The sequence below is a fragment of the Colius striatus genome, chromosome 7 (genome assembly GCF_028858725.1).
Source record: "Colius striatus isolate bColStr4 chromosome 7, bColStr4.1.hap1, whole genome shotgun sequence".
In the NCBI taxonomy this organism is placed as follows: Eukaryota; Metazoa; Chordata; class Aves; order Coliiformes; family Coliidae; genus Colius; species Colius striatus.
The window spans coordinates 24,359,687-24,374,866 of NC_084765.1; positions in this window are offsets into that span (position 1 = coordinate 24,359,687).

A 15,180-nucleotide genomic window follows, 5' to 3' on the forward strand; every position below is an offset into this window, starting at 1 on the left:
GGCAAATGTCGTCTGACTGCAGTCCAAGCATTTTACACTTGCATTGACTTTCTGTGAGATATGAGTGCTTAACTCCATTTGACTCCTTTATAAATACTGTAATTATTATTCCATATGTATGAAAAGCTTTAGAGGCATTCAGCAATCTCTTGTTTAAAGCAACTGTTTTGATCATTTATTTATTAAGATTTTATTAAATTGGCCCTTGGTTTGTTGAAGCATTAAAGCACCTACTGAAGTCAAAGCTTGATTCCTCTAGGAATGCTTATGTGCAAGTGCTCTGTTGAACTGGGTGGGATATTGCTTCTATATTTTATTTAATCTCTCAGTGCAAGGGAATTTGTGAATGAAAGTTGTGAACCAATTGCTGACTGTGAGGAGACAACACAAAATGAGCACAGCAAAATGTGTGTGGGAAGCAAATTGATTTTCAACTTCCTAGAATCATTAAACTAAGTATTTCACTTGTAATCATCCAAATATGAGTGAGAGTGTCCTCCAGCAATAAGTGTAAGAGTGATTTCTCGACAAGCAAAAGGGTAATAATTTGTACAAAGTGAGGCTCTCAGTGCAGTTGTTTCAGGTTTGATACAGGGGACCATAATTTCATCATGCATGAGTTGGCACATAACCACTGAAGTCATGAGAGAGATAAGTGGGGCCATAATGCTTCATGAACATATTAGTATTTCCTCCCTCTATCCACACAGCTGGTATTAATATAGTTGCTTATTAGATCAAGGTAATGATGTAACGTGGCAAGTAGTTGCAGTCCAAGGTTTTGCTGAGTCTCGGAAGCTGAGCACTTGATGGGACCTATTCTTAATACATTTCCGAACAGAAATTTCAGTTGCAAAATTTCCATCCATGTTTTTCCTCTGTTAGTTTGGTTTTTTGTGGTGGTTTTTTTTGCTTTGTTTTTTCCTGAAAAATGTTCTCTCAGTTGTTACTTGATGCTAGTAGTGTGTATATTTATTTTACTCAGAGATTGGTCAGACGGTGGTGGGAGTTCTGTAGCTCTGGTTATAACAAGGTCTGTCTCTTAATTGAGGCTATGGTGTGCACTGCCCTCCCAATGCAGGTAGGTTGTATGCAACCTGTGCTGCAGTGAGCACAAATTCTGTGACAAAACTTGAGATCCTGCAAGAAGCTATGGGATTGTTTACTGTGCATACAGAATCACAAAGGTTACCATTTGTAGAAATCTCAGAGAGGGAGAATGGCTCTTGGCAAGGCTGAGTACTTAGCTATTAAGGCTCTATCTGGTAAGTGGATACACTTTCCCAAACTGAAAGTGTGGGGACTGAAGGAAATTGTGTAATCAATGAGATTTACATTTCCAAGTCATTTAGACCTATAACTATTGAAGTCAGAAGATATCTGTCTCTTAGTCATCGATTAGAACTACAGTGGCTAACATTGCTCACAAGAGAGGAACCTTGGTTAGCACCCAGTACTAATGTGAGAACATGAAGGGGCATCATCATTATTTTCTCCAGCCATTTAATATCTCCACTTCCATTTACATTGAATTAGCATTTATTTTTTTACAAATCTTTAAAAATAAATCTTCCAGGATTTGACTACAAACCAAATGAACTAGTTTGGGGTAACATATATATACATATATATAAAAAAATTAGCAGTGTTAACCAACTATCTGCATTTAAGTGTAGGAAATCTATCTGTGTGATAAACTCTTTCTGTTTATGTCACTGTTATGAGTGGCCTGTATTGTTTCCTGTTTACAAGTCTCAATGTAATTGTGGTTTCCAGGGTTTCAGATCTATCAATTTCATTTGTAATTATGTGTGAAATGACTTTGTCATTGGTTTTCCCCCTGAAAAGGAAAAAAAAAACCCAACACAGATTCACAGAATCTTCATTATATGCAATATTTTCGTTACCAACCCACAAGTTATTTCACATTGATTAGAAGTTCTTATTCCCTGGTTTCACATATGTTTCTCTGAGCTGCTTTAAATTGGCATTGTACTGATTATAGTAGTACTTAAATGATAGCTGATAATAAATATTATCCTTGTACCGACATTGACCATCGTCATGTGTCATGTCTGCAGACCAGTTTTTTGCCTGCACGGCAGATTTTTGTGGCAGTGAGCCAGGAATTTTAATGAAAGAAAACATCAAAGATGCAGAAGAAATGAGAATATTAGTCAAGGAAGATACACAGTGATGCTCTCTGATAACCCCTGGTAATTGACATTAGAACTATGTGGGAGCAACTTAAATAAACATCTGGGCACTGAGTTTAGACATTTCCAGTGACAAAACCCAGACAGATCTTCTGGACTTGCAATAATAAATATTTCAGCGCAGTCCACATGAATCAACTTAGAATTCTGTTTTCAATTATTCTAGTTTTATAAATATATCATAGTTAATTATTCAGCGATAGAATTTCTTTTGAAGATTAAGGAATTTGATGTTTGCTTCATTCACATAAAGTTCCATTTTTTATTTATATCAAATTTACTTCTGTTTGTACAAAAACAATGGTGCAAGCTTGCCAAGAGCCATGCAAGTAGAATGCAACTGAACTTTTCCTGGGGTGGAAGGGCCTTTTCTGAAAATCCTAGCAGTACGCTATAATTCATTCCAGCTCTGGTAACCACTGAAATTGTACTGAAAACTACACCTAATAATTTTTAGAAGTTACTCTCAATATTTTAAAAGATTATTTTCTTGTCTTTTTTACCTTTGGTAACTTGCTATCGATTACAAACAGTGAAGAGATATTTATGTGTGCCAAAGTATTTAAAAGAGGTAGTAGTGAAGCTACAAGACTGAATGAAACACTGATTACAGGCAGATCTGATCCTGATATTACAACTGTGATGAAGGAATGGCTAGTAAAAGCATGCTCAGTTTTTGTGCAAGCTTTATATTCCTTAGAAACACCTCTAGTATATGCTGCAATTACAAAATCATAAATTTCAGGAGTGAATCATATCTCTGAGGCTGAAGAGTTATTTGCACATTACATTGAAATGAATGCATTCATGCATTAAAAAAAATGTTATTTTGAGACAATCTGTATCTCTGTTGCTAGAAGCCCTGGACAAGCTGAGGGATTCTTCTGAACAGTGTTCAGGATTTAGTAACATGGGCACTTTCAGTTTAATTTATGCTTCCCTGAAGCCCAGGCAGTCAACATCAGCATATGTTCCTACAGGTTCCTACTTTGGCTATCATTTGTAGGAGCACTAGTGCTGGGCCATTGTTAGAGTTATGCTGTACCAACAGGTTAAGAAAGTTTTTTGGAAACTTCTGTGTTAGCCTGACCTATAGGTCATCATCCCTTGCAGAGGCAGAAGAGGCAGAATTGTGTTTGTTTACAATTCAGAAATTCTCTTCTGTGCTAGGTATCAAAATTACTGTGTCCTGAGTCATGGTTGCATCCATATGTCAGTTCAGGTTGGAAAGGTCCTCAGGAGTGCTCTTGGCCAACCTGCTGCACAAAGCAGTCAGCTATTGGGCCAGATGAGGTTGTCCAGGGCTTTAATCCAATCTGGTGTTAAAAATCTCCAAGAACCTCTCACTGCAAACTGTTGTCCTCCAGTGGGTGTTGTGGAGAAGTTTAGCTTTAAACTTGGTCTGAATATTTAATGTTTCAGGTTATGTCTGGCTCTGTCTTTTACCTCCTTGTAGGTACTGGAGGGCTGCTGTTCAATCCCCTTGAAGCCCCCCTTTCTCCAAGCTGAACAAGTACACTGCTGGTTTGTACTGCTTGCCCGTTACCAGTACCCTCAAGGCCTTTTTGCTCCCCAGCTTCATTTCAGGGCAGATCATAGGCAAACATATTAGGAAGCTGTAGGTGACAAGTGTATTGTATTATTCAGTTACGTTGCAGCTTTCCCAGATCAATAAAATATGGGGTTTTGCTTTGAGGTTTTTTTTGGGGAAAAAAAAAGTAACCTAGGCTGGTTATCCTGATCTGAGCCTATCTAAAACTTTAGCGTTAACTAAAAAAAAGAAATCTGTGCTGTGCAACCCTTTCCATGTACTGTAAAAATGATGGATAGGGAAGCATAGTGAAAGCTATAAATCAGCTTTGAATCTGATAATCTAATAAGAGCATCTCTTCAGCAGTTTCACCTCTTGCTCGTTGATCTATAGCTTTGCAATTCATTTCCTTTAGTTTTAACCTTGTATTTATTAGAATACCTAATTCCTTATTGCCAAAACTATGCACCGGAAATTTGTAGTTTCAGAAAGTGTAATCTAGTCCTTGTTATAGGAACACAGAGGAGAAGGACAAATTGTTTAGAGGTTTATTACTCAGAAACATTTGAGAGAAGATGGAATACAGCCGAATGGACAAAGCTAAAAGGAAAACGTAGATTATGGCTATTATGTAAAAGCTCTTGTAACAGAGGTGTTATTTGCAAAATGAACTCCTGTGGAAAAATGTCAGCTTTCCATCTGCAGGTGCTTAAATCTCCACTGGACAAAGTACGGCCTGCAGAGGTCAGCTTTGTGCTGACCAGGTAAACGGGTGAAGGGGATGTGCTGCAGTTGTTCCTTGTGCTGCCCTGTGCCGTAACCGTGTCATACTCCTCTCTTACAGGGCAGACATTGTTTTCAGTTCTATTTGTGACTAAAACCCAAGGGTCTGGTTTGACTACCTTAATTTACATGGCAATTAATGGAAATTGCTCATTGGATCTTGAATCTGAAATACTTTGACAGTTCTGGTTTCCTCCTCCAGTTTTGTTTTCTCATCTTGTTGGAAGGATGGAGTGGTCTGGGTAAGTGCTTTACATATCAGCTCTGCCCTATTCCAACATTGATTACTTTTTCCCAAGAACTAAAAAACACTGACAGAAAACTAATAAAATTAACTTAAAAAAATTTGTAGCAGATGTAAATACTCTCTGTGCCTTCTTTTTGTGCTTTCTGTAAAGGCAAAAGAGCTTGAGCTACATGTCTTGGTTGCTCCTTTGACTCAAACTGCCATGTAGTAGAAAGGAAGTGAACTTCATAGGTTTGTACGTAGTGGCTGTTTGGATACTTGACATATTTAATGTAAAATTTTAAGTCATTTCTCTATTTGTGTATTTTTACTTCCTAAGTGATTAGAAAGTTTTGTGGAGATCCAAAGATAATAAGCCTTTAAGAACATACATTACAAGATGACTTCTGTACTCATGTCACAAGTGCCTACATTATATGCAGAGAAAGTTTAAAAAAAGAAAAAAGCAAGATGTAGAAAAAAATGTTAATCAAGTAAATATTTCATTAGATGGTAAAGCTACAATTTGCTACTTTATAAATAGCACTTTGTTTTAAAAAATGGAAACATATCCCACAAAAAATAACCAACCCAGCAAACAGCATATATTATTAGCAGGACATCAGAATCCTACTCCAAAACAGAGTACAGGTCAGGTATATTAGCCAGATGTTCAGAGGAGCTCCGTACTCTTTCATATAGGTATTTGCTCTGGGTTATTGTATTTGGTTTTTAGTATGAAGGAAATCAACAAAGCACCATTTCAGATTTCACCCACTATATCTGTCCTATGAGGTATCACAATCTTCTCTGTAAAAGGAGCTCTGCCTCTTGTTTTCTGCTAGAGATGATGCTTTTACCGTTTGAATGAGGATCTGTGGAGACTGTCACCCAAACTGCACATTATCTAGCTTTTAAAAACAGAGAGATGAGTTATAAAGTTTCTTGGGCCTGAAGGAAACAGAAGTTTGTGTTTCAGTCTGTGTCACATCTGTCTAACCTGTGTATGTGATCCATAGTTTTTTGCCACAGTCCAGAAGTCAAGTGATCTGGAGAACTTGATACACTCTTTCTAGTGTTGGTGCATAAGAAAGAATGTCTCCAAAATATTTGGAGGCTCTAAGGTTCAGTGATGTAGAGATCAGGATGAAAACCTAGAACACCTTTTCCAGCCACATGCCAGGAAGCAGAGCAAGACACTGATCCTTAAACCTAGCCTATAATTAATACTTTCATGTTCCCTGCTAAATTGATGTCTTGAGTAAATAGCTTTACTGGTAGGAGTAGAGGAGACATGAGAATCAAATTATGTTTTATGGTAGAACTTGATACGAAATCCATAGTTTGTTGCCTGGACACTGCAGTGAGATGGGTGTCTGTGATAGTAATATTAGAGGATGTTTGTAGTCTACTCTAGATCAGATCTCATTTAAATATATTGTACATGGACTTTGATCAACGGCCACCTGGCCATGTCTAGCCAGTGGAGAGCCAGGAGACTTACTGAGGCACTAACTTTCCACTTTACAGCCTGCCACTGCAGCAGCAAATGTTTTTCCATGTTATGATTTTACTGTTAGTAATACTGGTACTGTATAATACAGGATCACCCAATATTACTAATTCAACCAGGATACTATGTGGATACACAACTCATTCCTGTTGTCCTGTTGGCTGCTCTTGGCAGCCAATGTGCTGGCTATCTCTGTTATTTCATGCCAGCTGTTTAAGGACAGGCAATCTGGTGCATGCAGCCTGCTGGGAGATTTTCAGAGCAGCTAAAACAGTGAGAAACTCATAGGATTTGTCTGAATTATTGTAGTCATTGGTTTCACCTGCCCAGTAATGTTTTGTTTGTGGTTGGGACTTGGTGCTTAAAACCAGTCTTGCTGTCTGATTGAGCCATGACCTCAGCAAAATTTGTGCTTGTGGCTGGAGAGTCAATGTGCTCCTGTGATCCCTCTGTTCCTCGCTGCTGAGCTGTGCCATACAAGGCATTTTATGTTTCCTGTTGTTCTGCCAGTGAATCAAGGCAGTAATTTTAAAACCTACAGTAGTGATAATCTTCCCCCCCCCCAAAAAAAAAGTGGTCTGATTTGAAAACTGTAACTAATTTTTTGTGTAATTAGCCAGTGCATTCCTGCTGTAGTGCCATCAGAGTCACGGACAAGGCACCAGGCAGCACCCCAGAAAGCTGGCTGGCTTGTCAGGGCACTGAAGGCTATATAGCCTCGTTATTGCTGAGCTCTGCTTTGGATAATGAAGTCCTGCTAATTAACAGCATTGTGCTAGGTAGTGTACCCTTGTATCAGTAGAGTAAGCAACCAAGACAAATTAAAAAAATTGTTAAGAGGGTTTATTTTGATATTTTTACTGAAAAAATGCAAGTGTATACAACTCTACCTGGCACTGCTTCTGTTTCCATTGCTTGAGGAATATAGTTGGCCTGTCTGCAGTTTCTGGGTAACAGCTTAACAGGAGCGTTAAAACATTTTTCTCTAGATTTATGTCCTGTCAAGCTAGGTGATCTGACATAATCATGTAATCTTTGATACTTTAATTAAATATCAGACTTCTGTAAGGAGCTAAAGAAGAGAAATGCAGAAGGCAGGAACAGCTCTTTGGAAGTCAATCCCCCAAGCCAGGGGCTGGGGCTCTAGGGAAAATCTGGGGCTCAGCCCATGGATTTGGTTTGTGAGGGGGCAGAAAAACCCAGGGAGATGGAAATCAGAATGGTGTCTGAGCTGGATCTCTGAGGCTGGCGGGCTCGTGTGAGTGGCTCCCAGGCTGTGTGGATGCAGGGGCCCCAGCCCTGTGGGGCCTGGCGGCCATGGCGGTTGCACGGCAAGGCGGGGTGCTGCGGCCTCCCCTGAGCTGCAGGAAAAGCTCAGCCAGAGCTGAGGAAAATCTTTAAATGGGCCATAGCCTGAAGATATTATATTCTTCCCTGGCTGACAGCCTCGGTCTGGAGACCAGCCAGAGAGGACGAGAATGGGGCCCTTGGGGTCTGAAGATATTAACAAAATAAATAACTCCAGCCGCAGCGTCCCCTTCCACTCCCTCAGCACATTCCGTGGAGCAGCCGCAGCACCCTTCCGCTCCTGCTGCCTCCCGAGGGAAATCGAACGCACCATGTCTGCTTTGTATTATTAAAAGAGGGAAATGAAAAAAACCCACAACAACGTAAACACTTACAATTACTGTGGAAACTGGATATAACCAGGTTATTCAAAAGGAAAAAATAAGCCATCTGTATGTGCCAAGTTTGCCTTCACATCTGTTAATTGTAAGGGGATCATTTTAAAAGAAAAAGAAGTCACCGTTTAGGGCCTGGTTCAGCAAAGCCTGTAAATGGATACATCACAAAATCAGACTTAAATCTATCCCTTTTCAATGAAGCCCTCACACAATGCTAGTGCTCATGGAAATCAAACATGTTTCTCAGGGCTGTGCTATGGGAGGAGAGTTGGCCTCCCTGGAGGGGCTAGAGCTTGAGAGACTGTGTCTCTGAGGCTGTGAGGGCAACCCAGTCCATCCTTGGCCAAGAAATTATTGTTGTTGTAGTGGTCAGTATTATCCTCCTGTTATCCTGTCAGCATTTTATGGTAAAAAGAGATGAGCACTGTTTTAGAAACTTTAAGAAGAGAAAATGTCACTATTGTTGCTACTATTACGATTGTATTGTTTTGTTATGATTACATTGCTCTTGTATCATTCACATCATGTTTCTGAGTTCAGCACAGTAATTTTAAAATCAGATAGTGAGTCTTTTACCTCAGAAACTCTTTATTTTAGTTTAGCATGCACACATGTTTAGACTTCAAATAAAGACCAATCTTTGCTTTGCTTGCTCAAGTGAGTGCAGGTTGGTGGCATATTTTACAGAGCCGTGATCCACATACTGAAATGCTGATTTCAGTAAGAAAATTAAAAAGTAAAAATAATTATGTCAAACTTCTGTGTTCTAGTTTCTTGGCTGTTAACTTTAAAATATAAGCCCATAAGAAATGCAGTGTTGCCATTGCCCATTACTGACCTTTAAAATATTTAGTAGGGGTTTTGAGGTTTTTGTTTGTCTGTTTTGTTGCTGTGTTGTGGGGTTTGATTTTTTTTTTGTTTGGCGTTTTGTTTTGTTTTTTTAGCACTCCGTCACTTGAATTTCTCATACAGGAAAATTTGGTCTTCATTTTTATAAGGTGATTTTCTCTGTCTGAAGTATGGAAATATCAGGTCTAAAGCTTTTCTTAATTCTGTAAATTAAAAAGAATAATGCTTACTGTGTTTTCAAAAAAATAAGTAAATCAGTCAATGCCATGGTTTTCTGTTTGGAATCTGTCTTGATTTTTACAGTTTGGAATTGTCAATGGTGAAAATAACTAGAACAGAAAATGAAAGCATATTCTATGCATGCTCAAATCAACTCTCAAGATATTTGGGTTTTCCAAGTGGTTTTTAATTTTAGACAATAAGCTATTTTTATGTAAAGATTACTTTCATTAAATTGTTTAGAAATTCTTCAAATAGGAGTTTTTAAATAAACTTTCTTTGTCAGTCAAATAATAGTTAAAATGTAAATAAATAATAGTAAGTGGAAAACCTTGTACAATTTCTCTGAAATGGAACAAAATGGTTTAAGTAACAGTCTATAAAAATTAGCCTTTAATATGTTATTGAACTATTAAAGCTCCAAATTTTAAGATATGAGGCCATTGTCGAACTATGACATAATCTTCCTTTCTAACATCTTTAAATGTGCATATTTTATAAGTGACATTACATACATATATGGCATTTGGAAGCATTTGCACAAAATACATTAATTTCATCTTTCACGAGCTTTTGTACATCTTGCTTTGGAGAGTACTTAGGGAGCATGAGTATTTTCTAAGATATCTATGACATCTGTTCTTAATATTCTAACATCTTTCTTCCATGTATATTTGATAGACAACATACTTTTGGCAGTCTTTGTTGTTAGAATTGCCAAAATGTTGATATTAATTTGAGTGCTTTGGTTTTCAGTGAGTACAATCCAGAATGAGCCTTTTCAGAGACTCATCTTTGGAACCAAGTTATTTCTAGAAAGTCAAATGTTTCGACATTCTTTTTTAGAAAATCAGAAATAAATTTATAATAGAATAAGGGAAATATTTCTGTTCAGGAACAGTTGTTCAAATATATCTGCTCCCTCATCTTTATTTTTGATCTGTATATTTTTAAATATAACTTTACCTTAGAACTCTATCCAAGTACTAGGCCATGGGATTTTGCTTCTCTAGAGACTTAATCCTCCTAAATGCCCATTTAAAGTGCATTGACTTGAGTGTATAAATGACATTTCATTAAGAGATTTTCTGAGCTTTAGATGTTACAGTGTTGAACCCTGTGCTGTGCAGTTTTTAGAAGTCTAAGGACAGAGTGAAAGGTACAGCATTAAGTGCCAGGGCTTGTTATACAACACATGAGGAGCCCCCTATGAAAGATCTGTGTGAAGTCCAGATCACACCAGACAGCAAAAAGAGAGCCAGTAAGGAAGTACCTTCAGGTACTCTGGATTTGTAGCCTGACAGGAGAAAAGGTTTCTAGGTATTTATTTTCAGAAGTCAGCAGACTGTCATTTCTCTGAAATCACAACATCCATTAATTAAGTGACTCTAGAATTCAGATGGAATTGAATCTTTAATGCAGAGAGCCTATTCCCATCAATTTTTTTCCTTATATGTCTCTGAAGAATTCATTAGCCACAGGCCTGCAAACTATACTGTACTAGTGTAAGCTTATCTCCTCTGGGAAAGCTTTTATGCATTTTAGCATGCTTCAGGGAGGGGGAGAAAATGGTCTGGGTTTCTAAACTGTCTGACACGAGGAAGGGAAAGATTAGGTTCTAGTTGCTCTTCAAAGATTTATTGTGGTGGGCAAGGCATATAACCCACCTTTTTCTACTCCAGAAATGCAGACAAGGTGGCAACTACTTTTTCTGAGGAGACCAATGTGAGCAATGAGAATGTATACTGGATCAGACACAAGTGATGACTGTGAATCCTGATGGACCCCAGTGTGAGAAGTAAGTGCTAAGTTGTATAGCTCTCTCAAGATTGTGGCATGTCAGAATGCATATACAAGCCAAGCTTTAGATACTAAGAAAACCTTCAGGTGATAACTGAAGCACAGACAGAAATGAGGTACCTTCAATCAGAGAAGAACTGGGAGAGGGTTTTCAGTATGGTGTGACAGTTTTGAATTTATGTGTGACACTCAAACCAGAAATTAAATGGTAGTTGATTTTGTATCAGCTTTATCCATTCAACCTACTAATGTAAAAAAGCTATAGTTTAGACCTGTGTGACCAAGAATGACTATGAGGGACATTGTGTACATCAGATCCAAGATGAGCTACAAATCTTTTCTTACATTTATATTAATCTCAGAATCTGCAGAAACATATGTGAAACCCCTCCCAGACACTGAAATCCTGTCCCTGTCAAGGTAAGAGAGACATTTCATAACACTTCCATTACAGATCAAATATACATCATTGTATATAATTTTGACTGTGGATGCTTCTCTTACAAAAAACAAATTAATTAAATTGCTTTATTGGCAGTATTGTCTCACGTTACAAATACTTATTGGTCAAATTAGTTTTTATTTATAATCCTGTACATTTAGTGTAACTTCAGTGGCAAGAAATTTGCCCAGGAGTGAGAAACACAAATCTCCTCACAATCGTAATCACTCTGACTCATTCCAACTCTATTAAAATTATAGATGTTGTTTCTCCCTGCCCCCTCCCCCCACCCCCTCATGTTGCTGTTACCCAAACTGAGATACACAGAGCTTTACTGTTAACTTTGTAGAATGAAATCTCTAGATGTGAGATCTGTAGTAATGATTATTGTTCTGGGGCTGTAAGGATGGCTATGGATTCCTCTCTCTTCAGCATGGGGAAAGAATATGCTTTATAGTGCATAGGATACCAGCAAAAATCTTTCTTTAGTTGCCTGAATAATATAACTGCCAGATATCATCATGACAACAGAGAGATAGATCAGAAAGTATCTCAGAATTGTTATTTTGACTACCACTCTCTTAATGGTGATATTTTTTTCCTGCCATAGGTTAGCAAAATGATCTATTTCCTACAGGAAATAAATGATATATAATTTTTCATTATGGCTTATACAGCATGGTTTCCTTGTACAATATTGATTTTGGTTTCAGCTGCCACAATTTGAGGGCTTTATGTACAGTCAATATGAACTAGATTTGTGTCCAGATATACTTTATGCCATATCTCAATCTGAGCCCTCAGACTTCTGTAACTGTAAGAACAAGTCAGCAGTCTTTATATATGGGATATATCTCCTGAATATCCCTTATATTTTCTCTTCAACATTCCCTGAAACGTCTCTTGACTCACTGAAATTACATGACACAAGTGAACATTGATGCAAGATAAGTAATAATTAAATATGCAAGGATGCATAAAATGTGGCTGAAAATTAAAGTGGTAAACAACAAATAAGGGCCAGGACTCTCATCCCTTTGCTAAGGTGTGCAATTTCTCTTTCTCTCAGTAGATGTCAGCAACACTACAAACTTTCCCTGTCGAGAGTCCTTAATTAGTTTTCCAATTTCAGTTTTGCAAAGGAATAGCCCATCTAAACCAGTTCAAACTCTTGCCCTCTGAAACGGGATTAGAGACTGCTATTCAGCTTCTTAGAATAATATTATACTGTCAGCAATGCAGAACTCATACTGAACTTAGTAGAAAGGGCTTATTGCTACATTTTTAGAATTTTCTGAACATTTACCTCACATTTGCCCTCTGGGTAAATGTGAAGTAATATAAGATGGCTAATATTTTGCTTCTTTCTGTGAAGTAAATCAAAACCGTGGGAATGTTTTAATATAATTTGATTTACTCCTGTCTCCTACAATATATCTTCAACTGTTCAATTAACTCTCTGCCTGCTACAAGAAAGGGGCACAATCATATGCTAACTGAAAGCAATGGTGTTTTGTTGGCTCTGCTGGGACTTGTGTCAGCCCCAGAGGAGTTTGCAACCACAAAGGAAGGATGTGGAAGGAAGTTTCATACTAGAATTTTGTGTGTGTGTGCATGGCAGGAAGAAAAAGGGTTGTTTATTTCTGTGTGTAAGGAGCACTCATTTTGCTGCATCTTATAAAATAAACAGAAATATTTCAAAATCATCATGTACATAAAATGGGGACCAGAGAATAAACATTCCAATGTTTATTTGGCTAGAAATGAAGAAATTTCATTATCTTCTGATTCTCACAGGAGGATCTTTTCCTTGATCTGATCTCCAGCAGGAATCTTTAATTTTTTTTTTTTTTTGGTGATATATTGGGTACTTGGGAAGCATGGCAGATTTGCACTTTTGGTAGTTAAGATCATAGCCTCAGAACCAGAATCATCCCAGAAAGCAGCAGTAAGCATCTCTCCACATGCCTGTCACCATCTCATTGGTGAGAACACAAAAATGAGCAGCACTAAGAATTAGAGGCCAGTTCAGCTGCAGGCAGTGCTGGGGATGTTTTGTCTGCAGGGAAATGGGCTGTGACCATTTCAGCTTGGCTGCAGAGTGTGCCTACATGTGTTGTAGGCAGCTAGCACAGGCCAGCTTCAGAGCCAAACTCCTCTAATCGGAGATGCAACCGCTCACACAAAAATATATTGGAGGTGAATCTGGTGGTGTAATTTTAACTTCTAGCTGAAACAAAGAGCTGTGCTCCTCAGCCTGTGTTGGCTTATCGACAACAACACTGAGCAAGTACCATGCTGCTGGCAACGTTGTGCTTTGTTTTCCAAGTCCTCCTGAGAACATTTAGTTTCTTGTGTCATAAGCAACATTACAAGGTGTTGCCTTCAAGCCACAGTTTGGGACCCACCATGTCATAGTATTCTCTTTATGTTCTTGTCCCCAAATCCTCTGTCCCATCCTACATTCGGTTGCTTTTAGTGTCTTCTCACTGTTCTCTTTCCCCTCACTATCCTCTGTTCCTGTGCTTATCAAGTGGTCTTTGGTCCTGTTCTGCTTCTCAGTTGACCTATTCTATATAGATCCTTTCCTCAGCTGCACTTTTCTTATAACTGCACAGGAGTGGGCTGGAAGATACTCTCTGGCAGGCAAGCATGGGTCTAAAACACAGGGGAGCCAGTGGAGTTTGGTCCTCCCATGTAGGTCCATTGATGTCTGAATTTCAGCCTGGGTAGATGAAGCAGATGAGAAGCAGCAGTTTACCAAACTGAGCATAGGGTATGTGGCTCCAGGGTTATGAGGCAGCATCAATGCAGAACAAATTTTACTTAAAGACATCTGTTAGCAGCCATTTGGTAACTAAACCAAATGACCCCAGTGTAATCCTGTTATTCTGCCTCCATTGTTCTGGACTCCTTTCTTCCTTGCACAGCCAGCAGGAGGAAGCTGGTGGCTGACTCCTTTGTCTCTGCTTGCTGAATAGATGTCTTTCTGCCTCTGTTGTTCATCTGTTGAGCAAGTCTGTTTCTTAGGTTTTGGCTTGCTCTGCAGGGTATGAAGTATGGAATGCAGAGTCTGCTGCTGCTTTGCAGAACATTACGTTATTTGGAGGGACAGTCTTTGCCACTTCACCTCAAATTGAAAGGGGAAGGAAATGGACGGATCGTGTCTATTGCCTGCCTTGAACATGGTTTGGAAAAGGGCTTCCTAGGCCTTTCTGGGGTTCCATGTATTGCTAATAATGTTCTGAATTTACGTCTAAGAATGTGACAGGATCCTGAACTAAACACACATCTATGTGTGTTTATATGTCTATATGTGCTTCACTGGTAGAGCTGGCGTTTTTTATTAATACTAACAATATGGAGCATCATATCAAAGCAGGGTTTAACTGTGATATAGTTGTATAGCTACACACGAGAAATAAGACCATGAGTCTTTCTGCATGAGCACTATTTTCTGACACTGACTTTAAGGCCTTATGTACATCAACAATAATGGACCAATCCGGCCAAAATTTGCTTCCACAGCTGCTAGCCTTAGAAAGTTCCCTGTGCCTCCTGTGTTCTGCAGCTGTGGAGGCTATTCCCTGTTCTGAATGAAAGAGTCTCTCCTCTCCTGTGACTACAAATGCTGAATGAGACATCCTGTAACACCCTGTTCAGAGGGGCAGAACTGACAGCTGAAGACCATCCTTGGCATTTTAGTCATTGTTGATAATGACACACAGTGCATAGCCACAAGAAAGGAACCCCCGAGGTCCTAAAATAAAAGAGGAGATTTCTGGGGCATTAGTATAAAAGTTCATCACACAGAGGTCTTGGTGCTGGTTCTGTTCCAGAGAGAGTAAATGAGATACTAAGCAGAGGTTTAAAGAAAAAAATAATCTGGCATATTAGAATGTTGCAACATCTTAGG